Below are 13,555 nucleotides of genomic sequence, written 5' to 3'. Positions count from 1 at the left end.
TTAAAAGTCCATTTTGTCTGATATCAAGATGGCTACTTCTGCTCTTTTTTTCTGATTCCCTTTAATATGGAATTATCTTTTTCCATCCTTTTACTTTCAATCTTGTCTTTGTTGTTTTTCAGTGCTTTGCCAAAAATTTCCATCAGTCAGGTCCCTGGAAATATGTTCCTCCATGTGTCCTTTTCATACCCAGAGCAGCTGAAGTTAGTGTGGCTACACCCTATTCAACCTTCTTGGATCTTAAGAATCTGAACACTCTTTTCTGAGACAATGGTCTCCTTAAGGAGTTGGTCATTAAAAAACTACTCTGTCAAATCCTTTATAGCACAGCAGCATCTAGAACATGCAGAAGTGTGTCCAACTGGGTAACACCTGCTCAGTTTTCAACTGAGTGGAGGCTGTAGTTGTGGTACATGGCAAGATAACAGGAAATACTGAAGAAAATGTAAGGACATGCAGTTCTGCTCTACATAGGCATACTCAGGTATCTTATGAATCTTGGAGACCAGTTGAGAATTATCTAATGTATTTCAACCAATTTCCCAGAGCATGGCGCCATCACAGAATGATAGAATTATTGCCAAAATTTATTTAAAATCCTCTTCAAGATGCTTTCAGATTCCATTGTTTACATGGATTTTCATAATCAGACTGTGAGTGCCACACAGCTGTCTCCCATAGCCACATTTATCAAAACATATATTTACCAATTATTTATTCTTACATTTCTGGGGACATGGGACATGTTTTATTAATTACTAAAATTAATAAAATAAGAGATAGGTAAGGAGATATTACAATGGATACCACAGAAATTAACAGAATTATCACATTTTACTACAAAGAACTATATGTCAGCAAATTAGAAAATTTAGAATAAGTGGATAGATTCCTGGACACATACAATCTACCAAAATTTAGTCATGAAGACATATAAAATCTAAATAAGCCAATAACCAAGACAGAGACTGAATCAATAATAAAGATCCTTCTGAAAAAAAGAAAAGTCCAGGACTGATGGATTCACTGTTTAATTATACCAAACTTTTAAGGAAGAACTAATTCGAATTCTTCTCAGGCTATTCAAAGCAATTGAAAGGGAGGGAACCCTCCCAAACTCCTCCTTTGAGGCCAGTATTACCTTAATTCCAAAACCAGAAAAAGATACAACAAAAAAGAGAACTATAGACCAATATCATTGATGAACATAGATGTAAAAATCCTCAACAAAATACTAGCTAGATGAATCCAACAACACATCAGAAAGAATATTCACTCAGACCAAGTGGGATTTATCCCTGGGTTGCAGGGATGGTTCAACATATGCAAATCAATAAAAGTATAACATCACAGTAATAAATTAAAGAATAAAGCAATCTTGTTATCTCATATTGTTATATACAGAGAAGGCATTTGATAAAATACAACACCCTTTCATAAAAAAACCTTAACCAAATTGGGTATAGAAGGAACACTCCTCAACATAATCAAGGCAATATATGATGTACCTACAGGTAGCACCAAATTGAAAGGGGTAAAGTTGGAAGCATTTCCACTAAGATTCAGAATCAGACAAGGATGCCCACTTTCACTGTTAGACAAGAAAAAGGAATCAAAACTATATGCATTGGAAAGGAGAAGTAAAATTATCTCTGTTTGCAAATGACATGATCCAATATATTGAAAAAAACAAAAGACTCCAGTAAGAGACTATGGAACTCAAGAGAGAGTTTGGTAAAGTTTCAGGATATAAAATCAATACATAAAAATCAGTAACCTTTGAATACACAGACAATGCCATGACCGAGAAAGAACTTATCAGGTCAGGCTATTCACAATAGCTACAAAAAACTTTAAGTAAAATCTTGGAATTTGATCAAGAAGGTGAAAGAGCTCTACAGTGAAAATTTGAAAACATTAAAGAAAAAAAAAAGGCCGGCGCCGCGGCTCACTAGGCTAATCCTCCGCCTAGCGGCGCCGGCACACCGGGTTCTAGTCCCGGTCGGGGCGCCGGATTCTGTCCCGGTTGCCCCTCTTCCAGGCCAGCCCTCTGCTGTGGCCAGGGAGTGCAGTGGAGGATGGCCCAGGTGCTTGGGCCCTGCACCCCATGGGAGACCAGGAAAAGCACCTGGCTCCTGGCTCCTGCCATCGGATCAGCGCGGTGCGCCGGCCGCAGCGCGCCGGCCGCGGCGGCCATTGGAGGGTGAACCAACGGCAAAGGAAGACCTTTCTCTCTGTCTCTCTCTCTCACTGTCCACTCTGCCTGTAAAAAAAAAAAAAAAAAAAAAAAAAAAAAGAAAAAAAAAGACACAAGAAATAGAAGAATTTTTTTCAAGTTTGTGGATTGGAAGACTTAATGTCATGAGCATGTCCATACTAGCAAAAGCAATTTACAGATTCAGTAAGACCCAAATATCAACAACATTCCTCTCAGATCTTAAATGCTAAAATTAGTATAGCAACACAAGAGATCCCGAGTAACTAAAGCAGTCTTAGACAAAAGAAACGAAACCAGAGACATTGCAATGATGGATTTCAAGACATACAACAAGGCAGCTATAATGAAAACAGCCTGGTACTGGCACAGAAATAGGATGTAGACCAGTGGAATAGAATAGAAACCCCAGAAATCAATCCATGCATCTACAACCAATTTTTGACAAAAGAGCTGAAATCAACCCCTTGTTCAACAAATGGTCCTGGGAAAAATTGGATCTCTGCCTGCAGAAGTATAAACCAAGACCCCTACCTTACACCTTATACAAAAATCAGTTCAAAATGGATCAAGGACCTAAATCTATGACCTGATACTATCGAATTACTAGAGGAGAACATTGGGAAAACTCTGCAAGCTATTGGCATAGGCAAAGACTTTTTATAAAAGACCCCAGAAGCATAGGCAATCAAGGCAAAGATAGACAAATGGGATTACATCAGCCTAAAAAGCTTCTGCACTGTAAAGAAAACACTCAGTGAAGAGGCAATGAACAGAATGGGAGAAAATATTTGCAAACTTTGTAACTGATAAATATTAATGTCCAGAATCTATAAAAAGCTCAAGAAACTCAACAACAACAACAACAAAAACAACAAACCCAGTTAAGAAATGGGCAAAGGAGTTGAACAGACATTCTTCAAAAGAGAAAATTCCAATGGCCAATAGACACATGAAAAAATCCTCCAGAACACTAGCCAACAGGGAACTGCAAATTGAAACCACAATGAGGTTTCACTTTATCCCAGTTAGAATGTCTCTCTTGGCCGGCGCCGCGGCTCACTAGGCTAATCCTCCGCCTAGTGAAAAATTCAAAAAATAAAAGAAAAAAACAGTGCTCCTCAACAGTAGAGATAATGGCTATAAACAATAATTAAATATCAAAATGTCAATTTTTCTCATATATGTAGCTTTTTTTGTACTCTACTCTTTACCACAGATCAGAGAAAGCATATGATCTTTGTTTGGGACTGGCTTATTTCACTAAGTATTATGGTTTCCAGTTGCATCCATTTTGTTGCAAAAGATAGGATTTCATTCTTTTTTACTTTGAGTAGTATTCCATAGGGTATATATACCATATTTTCTTTATCCATTCATCAGTTGATGGACATCTGGGTTGATTCCATATTTTAACTATTGTGAATTGAACTGCAACAAACAAGAGTGTACAGATAAACTCTTTCATATGCTAATTTCATTTCATTTGGGTAAATTCTCAGGATGGCTGGGTCATATGGTAGATCTATTTTCAGATTTCTGAGGAATCTCCATACTGTCTTCCACAGTGGCTGTTTAAGTTTACATTTCCACCAATAGTGCATTAGGGTGTCTTTACTCCACATTCTCATCAGAATTTATTGTTTTTTGCTTTCTGTATGAGAGACATTCTTTTTTTTTTTTTTTTTTGACAGGCAGAGTGGACAGTGAGAGAGAGAGACAGAGAGAAAGGTCTTCCTTTTGCCGTTGGTTCACCCTCCAATGGCCGCCGCGGCCGGCGCACCATGCTGATCTGATGGCAGGAGCCAGGTGCTTCTCCTGGTCTCCCATGGGGTGCAGGGCCCAAGCACTTGGGCCATCCTCCACTGCACTCCCTGGCCACAGCAGAGAGCTGGCCTGGAAGAGGGGCAACCAGGACAGAATCCGGTGCCCCATCCGGGACTAGAACCCGGTGTGCCGGCACTGCAAGGTGGAGGATTAGCCTAGTGAGCCGCGTGCCAGCCAAGGATGTTTTCTAAATTGGTTTTGGGTTTGAAGAATTATCTGTTGAAGCTGCAATAGTCCTAAACATCTAAACTCTAGATGTAAAATGCTAAGGACTCTGCTTCTATAGTGAGCATGTGTAGTGCATAATGGGAACTGTTTATAGACATATGCAAAATAGCTGCATTACATATTGCTAAGAGGTAAGTAATATGGTAACTCTATGTGACATATATCTATATCTACATCTATGCCTATGTCTCTCTCTCTCTATATATATATATATGTCTATATATATCAGAGTCCCCCTGGCTGTATCACCTCATAAAGAATGGCATTACAGTGGTGAGAGCATGTGCCACAGAAGAGATTCTATTGAAGACAGGAAGCCAGAGCATGCAGGAAGGGGTTAGCCTTGCAGAGGGCAGTGCCTCCAACACCTAAGGACTTCCCAGCCTCCTGCTTCTTAATGTCAACTCCCTGAAGGCCAAGATTTGAATACATAGACCCTTGGATAATAAATCACACCCTACCTGTAGCAGATCCACTAAGCAGAAACCTGGGGAGTTGGGAAACAGTTTGATTGTCTGACACATGGATCAGAAGATAGCCCACTATAAACAACCTGGAGAATCCTCATCTTTAACATAGAGGAATGGATTCAAGGGTTTAAGGGGATTGGAACAGACTTATCACTTGGAATCTACTCATCTGTGCTGATCCAGAAATATACCCTTCATCAATGCTTTGATAAATAGATTTATGAGAAGAGCCCCAGCATGCTTGAAGAGCTATGTAATTGCTTTTCTCGGTGGGCTAAATATTACAGTGGGAATTGCACTCAATTAGAAAACAAAATGCAGTTTGAGTAATTGGGTCCCAGGGTGGCAGGGGCCAAGTGGCAGCGTGAAGCCATCAAAGGGAAGTTGGGCATAGTTACCGTAATGGACAGTAGCAGCAAAGGAACAATCAGAATAGTCTGACTTTTGTAGATCTACGGTGTGGGTTGGTTAATCATGGTGTCCCTGCAAAGGAAATAGATAAAAAGCCTACTGCATTCTTACTTGATCTGTATAAGCAGAAAACTTTCAGGTCAAGTTGACATAAGTCTAACTGGAATCATAAAAAGAGAGAATCATGGCCTCTCAATCAATTTCCAGAATTGAGCCAGTTTGTACCAGAACCCTTGGAATGCAGTGAGAATCAGGTCCCCTCCAGAACGGACCCCAGTACATTGCCAGATGTATACCATTACTGTTTCTCCCAGCCTTGCCTGAAGGGAGCGACGGCCTTCTAGCTGGGTGCATTGGAGAAAAGGAAATAAAAAAGAATGTTCAGAGACTTCTAGAATTTATCTCTGAACTGACACTGATTCAAGGAGACCTGGGACATCACTGTGCTTTCCAGTCATGTAGGGGCTTACAGTGGTCAGAGAGGTTTAGCTCAGGTATGAATCACACGGGGCCCAGTGAGTCTGTGATCCTGTGGCCAATTGTCCAATTCCAGAATGCACACCTGGAATAGCATACTTAATAGCTGGCAGAATCACCACATCGGTTTCCTGGCCTTTGAAGTATGGGTTATTATACTGAGACAAACCAAAAGAGAGACATAAAAACTGCTTCTGCCTAGGCGAAGAATACATCAAAAAACAACACATTCCAGGAGGGGTTGATGAGATTAGTACCAGCAGCAAAGTCTTGAAAGATGTAGGGGTGGCACTCCCCACCACAGCCCTATTGAACTTAACTATTTGACCTGGAAGGAAAACACAAGTGGATTCTGGAGAATGACAGGGAGTTATCATAAGATTACGTAGGCTCACCATTGGTGGTTCCAACTACTGCTGCTGTACTAGCTGTGGTTTTCATTACTTGAGCAAATTAACATATCTCCTGGAGTCTGGTATTGATCTGGAAAACACCTTTCTCCCCCATATCGATCCATGATGCCCACTAGACACAGTTTATTTTCAGCTTGCAAAGCCAGCAAGACACCGTCACTGACACCCTCAGGAGTGTGTCAACTTTCCCCAAACTGTACTGCACAGCTTAGCTGATGAGACTCTTTTTTTTTTTTTTAGGTAGTAAAGTTTATTATTTATTTTCTCTTTTTTATATTTTATTTAATGAACATAAATTTCCAAAGTACAGCCTATGGATTACAATAGCTTCCCCCCCCCCATTAACTTCCCTCCCACCCACAACACTCCCCTTTCGCACTCCCTCTCCCCTTCCATTCACATCAAGATTAATTTTCAATTATCTTTATATACAGAAGATCATTTTAGCATATATTAAGTAAAGATTTCCACAGTTTACACCCACACAGAAACACAAAGTGTAAAGTACTGTTTGAGTACTAGTTATAGCATTAATTAAACACCTAAGAGTAATTGTGTATTAATTACAGAGTTCAGCTGATGAGACTCTTAATCAGCTTCCCCTTCCACAAGAGTGATCCATTACATTGATGACTCTATGTTGATAGGACCTAATGAGTGTGAAGTAGCAGCTACTCTGAACTTATTGATAAGACATTTGAGTATCAGACTGGGAAGTAAATTTGGCTAAAATTCTGGGGCCTTCTACTCCAGTGAACTGTCTGAGGGTCCAATGAGGCAGGGCATGCTGAGATATCCTTTCTACAGTGAAAGGTAAGCTGTTGTATCTCACTCCTCCTACAACCAAGACAGAGGCACAAGGAATGGTGAGCCTACCTGAATTTTAGAGGCCACACGCTTTTCCTTTGCATGTGGTACTCCAGTGCATCTATTGAGTGATCCCACAATCCGCTCGTTTCAGGAGGGGTTCAGAGTATAGAAGGCTCTGAAACAGGTTGAGGTGGCTCTATGAGTAGAGAAGAAGCCCTTAGGATTTTGGAGCAGGGCTCCACACTTTATTCTACTTTTGAGACAGTTTTTTGCCTACTGATGAGCTCTGTTGGAAACTAAATACTTGGGGGCCAACATTGCAGTATAGCAAGTTAAGCCACCACCTGTGATGCCAGCATCCCATATGCGTACTGATTCAAATCCTGGCTGCCCTACTTCCAATCCAGCTCCCTTCGAATGAGCCTGGGAAGATGGTCCAAGTATCCGGGTCCTTGCCACCCACATGAGAGACTGGAAGGAGTTCCTGGCTCCTGGCTTCCGCCAGTCCCAGCCCTGGATGTTGCAGCCACTTGAGGGGTGAGCCAGTGGATAGAAGATCTTTGTAACTCTATCTCTGTCTCTACCTCTGTCTCTGTCTATCTCTCTTTCTCTTCCTCCATTCCTCTCTCTGTGTAACTCTGCTTTTCCAAAAAAAAATAAAAAATATTTTGAAAAAAAGAGACTGAACACTTGGGCATGAGCCACAGAGTTATCATGCAACCTGAGATTCCTGTCGTCAAGTTGGGTGTTATCTGACCCACAAAGCCACAAAGCTTGGTATGAACAGTAGCACTCTATCATCAAATAGGAACAGTATATATGTGATTGGACATGAGATTTCTCTGAAGGAACAAATAAGTTACATGAAGATGTTACCCTAATATAATCGAAAATGAATCTTGATGTGAATGGAAGGGGAGAGGGAGTGGGAAAGGGGAGGGTTGTGGGATAGAGGGACGGTATGGGGGGGAAGCCATTGTAATCCATAAGTCGTACTTTGGAAATTTATATTCATTAAATAAAAGTTAAAAAAAAAAGAGCAGGTTATGAAGTGAAAAAAAAAAAAAAGATGTTACCCTAATGCGCATGGTTCCTACTCCTGCTACACTGCCTTCTCTCTCCCAGCCTACACTGTAGCCTGACTGAGAGTTCTCTATGACCAATTGACAGAGGAAGAGAAGACTAGAGCCTAGTTTTATAGACAACTCTGCACAATATGCAAGCACTACCCAGAAGTAGACAGCTGTAACACTACAACCCCTTTACGGGACATCCCTGAAGGGGAGTAGTGAAAGGAAATCTCAGTGGATAGAACTTTGGGTGGTACACCTAGCTGTGCACTTTGCTTAGAGAAAGAAATGGCAAGATTGTGATTATATACCAATTAGTATAGCAGGTCCTTGGAAGGATTATGATTGCAAAATTGGTGACAAAGAAATTTGGGGAAGAGGCATGTGGATAGACCTCTATGAATGGTCAAAAAAATGTGAAGACATTTGTGTCCCAAGTGAACACTGCTCATGTGATGATTTCAGCAAAGGAAGACTTTTTTAAGCAAGTGGATAGGATGACCCATTCTGTGGTTATCAGTCAGCTTATTCCCCAGCCACCTATGTCATCATTCAATGGCTCATAAGTGATGATATTAGCAAGGAAGAAAACTGTATGGGCTCAGCAACAGGGACTCCCACTTTCCAAAAGTGACCCTGCTATAACCACCACTGAGTGCCCAATCTTCTAGCAGCAGAGACCAACACCAAGCCCTCAGTGTGGCATCCATCCCTGTGATGATCATCCAGCTATTTGATGGTGGGTAGATCACTTTGGACTGACTCCATCATGGGCAGGGCAGTGTTTTGTCCTTATTCAAATAGACACTAATGCTGGGTGTGGATTTGCCTTCTCTGTATATGATGCTTCTGCCGAAACTCCATCTATGGACTTACAAAATGCTTTATCTAACATCATGATATTCCACGAAGTTTTGCTATTTATCAAGGACTTCATCTCATGCCAAAATAGTGTTGCTCATGGAGTTCATTGGCCCTACCACACACCCCATGACTCTGAATAGCTGGCCTGGTAAGATAGTGGATTAGACTTATGAAAGCACCAGATAGGTGATAATACTTTCCAGAATATGAATACATTTGTGTGTATGTATACATATTTTAAGCGAGTGCTATTGCTTTCATTCCCTTCTTACTAATTTATCATGTATTATAAGATTTATTGACTTTACATCAGTACTTAACTATTGTTAATTTTACAACATAATATTTACATTGTGGGATATTAAGAGAAAATAAGCATCGCCCAAGACTTTACCTTCTCTTCGAATGTTTTTTCAATTGTACCGGGATACTTGTAATGTGTTAAGTTACAACTATCACCTTGTGATGGCCTTTATTTTCAGATGAAATATGGTTTAATGAGATAAGTGTATGTGCCAAGTTGACAAAGGACGAACTTGGTTAATTTTAGGTGTAAACTTGAGTGATTTCATGGATACCCAGATAGCTGTTGAAGCATTAGTTATTCTGAATGTTCAGTAGGCACCAAGTCTACCTCTTCTGCTGAGAGAGAAGAGGTGGCTTTGCATCAGTAGAATGATTGGCCTGCCTCAGGGCTCTCTGAGGATGCTTCCAGAGACGACTCACCTGTGTGTTAGTGGATTGACTGGGAAAGTGGACACCAATGGCCGGGGGTTCCAATAGAGCAAAAAGAAGAGGAAAGGTAAATTATGTTCTCTCTTTGAGCCAGGAGACTCTCCTCGTGGAAACCAAAACTCTAGACTCTAGGCTTTCAACTTCAAGGCCTGTACTAATGAGTGTCCCCTCTGGGGACTCACCTGTGTGTTAGTGGATTGACTGGGAAAGTGGACACCAATGGCCGGGGGTTCCAATAGAGCAAAAAGAAGAGGAAAGGTAAATTATGTTCTCTCTTTGAGCCAGGAGACTCTCCTCGTGGAAACCAAAACTCCAGACTCTAGGCTTTCAACTTCAAGGCCTGTACTAATGAGTGTCCCCTCTGGTTCTTAGGCCTTACCCCTTAGACTCGGGAATATTTATATCTGCAGCTTCTCTGGCCCTGCCACTTTTGGCTTGGACGGAGCCACAGGGTCCCCAGCCGGCAGATGGCCTCCCATGGAACTTCTCACTCTCAGTATCCATATGAGCCAACTCCCCTAATAGTTACACCTATTGGGTCTCTCTGCAGAGCCCTAGTCCATGAGGTAAGGAACCCATCACTTGAAGAGCAGTGCTTTGAAGCTGCAGGTCCCAAGATTTGTGAAGGGAATTTCTCCTGTGCTTTAGAACGCCTGGGGAAATTGGAGACAGTTTTCCTTCAGGAGTTATTTATGGCAATTATGAGGAAAGAGTCTATCTACAGTTATCACAAACATTAAGAAAAAAGGGTGGGTCCTCCCAGGGACTAGATGCAAATGTCTTACCTTCTGATAAAAAAAAAAAAGGGACTAAGGAAGTATAAAAGAGTGTTGTGGGTGGGAAGATGTTGGCAACACCAAGGCTCCTGCAGAGGTTGAGACAATCCCTTGGGAAGACCACCAAGAGAGGCTAGCCAGGAGGTAAGACAGCATCTCCTTCTCCCCAGTGGCTTGATACATAAGTAACCCAGACTGAGGATCAAGGGTGGAAAAATCCATAGCACAGCTGCCCACTGCTCAAATCCAGAAAGGGGATAATCCCCTCCTCTAAGACGGTGAGCTGGATAAGCCTTCCTCTGTGACTTCAGAAGACTTAGATGAGCTACCAGGGCCTATTGATTTTGTCTGTTTTCTTCCATCTGCCCCTCTGTTAACACCTATGGCATTGATTTCGACCATTTTTACAACAGCAAAAAATACAGCAGAATTTCTAGCATCTCTTGATTTTAAATGGTTTTTCTTACATTGAGACATGATTACAATAAATGTCATTTTGTATTTAGGAAATATAGCAATTATAATTGTAGTATAAATATTGCCATGTGTCATAGCTATTTCTGTATTTATCTTAGCTTCTCTGGTAGAACGAGATCTTATTCCTCATGATATACTGCTTTGTGTCCCGTAACTACTTTAGCTTGTGATTGTTTGATATATATGGATTGGTTGAAATGAAATGAGGGTAAACAAGAACCAGTAAAATAAAACGGGAGAACTATAGCAAATCAGGTAGGGAGCCCTCTGAAAAATAGGCCAGGGGCTGACACAGCACAACAGGTTAAGCCACTACCTGCTACACCAGCATCCGATATTGGAGTGCCAGTTGGAGTCCTGGATGCTACACTTGCAGTCCACCTCCCTGCTAATGCACCCGGGAAAGCAGTGGAGGATGGCCCAAGTCCTTGAGCCCTGCACCCGCCTGGGAGACCAGGAGAAGCACCTGGCTCCTGCCATCGGATCAGCGCAGTGTGCTGGCCACAGCGCGCAGGCCGCAGAGGCCATTGGGGGGTTGAACCAATGGCAAAAGGAAGACCTTTCTCTCTGTCTCTCTCTCTCTCACTGTCCACTCTGCCTGTCAAAAAAAAAAAAAAAAAGAGGATTGAAGTAGCAACTCTTACAGTCATAAGAAGCTTTTGAAGAATAATAAAATGTCTGTCTTCATAATGGTGGATATGTGGAAAATATAAAATGCTCAAGAGTAAACTATATAGGCTGGCGCTGCGGCTCACTAGGCTAATCCTTCGCCTTGCGGCGCCGGCACACTGGATTCTAGTCCCGGTCGGGGCGCCAGATTCTGTCCCGGTTGCCACTCTTCCAGGCCAGCTCTCTGCTGTGGCCCAGGAGTGCAGTGGAGGATGGCCCAAGTGCTTGGGCCCTGCACCCGCCTGGGAGACCAGGAGAAGCACCTGGCTCCTGCCTTCGGATCAGCGCGGTGCGCCAGCCGCAGCGCGCCGGCCGCAGCGGCCATTGGAGGGTGAACCAACGGCAAAGGAAGACCTTTCTGTCTCTCTCTCTCACTGTCCACTCTGCCTGTCAAAAAAAAAAAAAAGAAAAAAAAAAAAAAGAGTAAACTATATAATGGAAAATTCTACAGTTTTAAAATGTATTAATTCAGTTCACAAATATTTCTTGAGAACTTCCATGAATATTGACATATGTTTTCGAAATTATTAGATGAAAAAGTAAGTAACATATTATAAATAAATAATACATATGGAGAAACAGAGAAAAAGAGAGATAAAGTCCAAAACTCTGACTACATATACTGTGTAATTTCTGGGTTAATGAATAAGAAATGTTTATATTTTCTTTTAATTTCTTATTTTATGATTTTTTAAATAGTGAGCATGCATTAATTGTAGGTTAGAAATAAATAATAATGAAAAAGACTCCTAGGCCCATGGTAACAATTCATAAACTAAAATAACTGTGAGTACATGATGTTCTAGATACTAAGTGGATATGAAATTTAAGATAGCGTGAGTTTGTGTCACAAGATTAAAGATATATAGCAGAAAATGGTCATTAAAACATAGCATTGATGTTATTAGACAAAATACAAAGTCTCCCCATTTTGACTGGATTGGGAAATGTGAGTTAACCTTACAATTAGGATATTCTTCCCCCTCAAGCCTAGATGTTTGAAGTTGCCTGAGAGAATGAATTCTTTAGAAACTTCACCAAAAAAGATGCATTTAGATGGCAGATGGCAATGACAAAGTCCATCTGATTCAATTTTGTAGAATTTTTTTTACTTACAGATCACAGCTTCTATTTTGACTTTGGATTAAGAACCTATTAAGAACATCCCTAGGCACATTATGGCAACTCTAAGCATTTTTTAGTTATTAGTAAACAGATTCTATGAGTTGCTTTTATTATATAACTATTTTAAAATCAAATTTAGTAGAGTTTGTGGAAAATCTGGGATATTTCTGCAATGGAAGTTTTTAATCAGGACCAGGTGTTTAGCCTAACAGCTAGGCTGCCTGCGTCCCCAGAGTCCCTGAGTTTCACACCCAGCTCCAGCACCAAGTTGTTTTTTTTTTTTTTTTTTTTTGACAGGCAGAGTGGACAGTGAGAGAGAGAGACAGAGAGAAAGGTCTTCCTTTTCCGTTGGTTCACCCCCCAAATGGCCGCTGCGGGGGCAGCGCACCACGCTGATCCGAAGGCAGGAGCCAGGTGCTTCTCCTGGTCTCCCATGGGGTGCAGGGCCCAAGCACTTGGGCCATCCTCCACTGCCTTCCCGGGCCACAGCAGAGAGCTGGACTGGAAGGGGGGCAACCGGTACAGAACCTGGCGCCCCGACCGGGACTAGAACCCAGTGTGCCGGCGCCGCAGGCGGAGGATGAGCCTATGGAGCCACGGCGCTGGCCTGGGCCAAGCTTTCTGCTAAGAGACTCTGGAAGGCAGTGGTAATGGCTGAAGTAACTGGATTCCTGCCAGCCCAGTGGGAGATGGAGGCTGAGTTCCTTTGTAGATCTACGAAGTGAATCAACACAAGAGCGCGCGCTCTCTCTCTCTCTCTCTCTTCATCAATCTGCCCCATAATAATTTTTAAAAGTTTTCAATCAGCTGAAAATTCATGCAAATTTTATTTTGACTGAATTTAGCAAATCTTCCATGTTTCTAATAAAAAGACCAAAGATCTGGTTCATGTGAATATGATTGTCCCTTGGTATTCATGAGGGGTTGATTCTAGGATCCCTGAAGATATGAGATCCATAGATGATCAAGTCCCTTATAGAACATGGAA

The sequence above is a fragment of the Oryctolagus cuniculus genome, chromosome 7, assembly GCF_051225735.1.
Source record: "Oryctolagus cuniculus isolate XC-2025 breed Fujian yellow rabbit chromosome 7, ASM5122573v1, whole genome shotgun sequence".
Classification (NCBI taxonomy): Eukaryota; Metazoa; Chordata; class Mammalia; order Lagomorpha; family Leporidae; genus Oryctolagus; species Oryctolagus cuniculus.
This window is presented reverse-complemented; position numbering follows the sequence as displayed.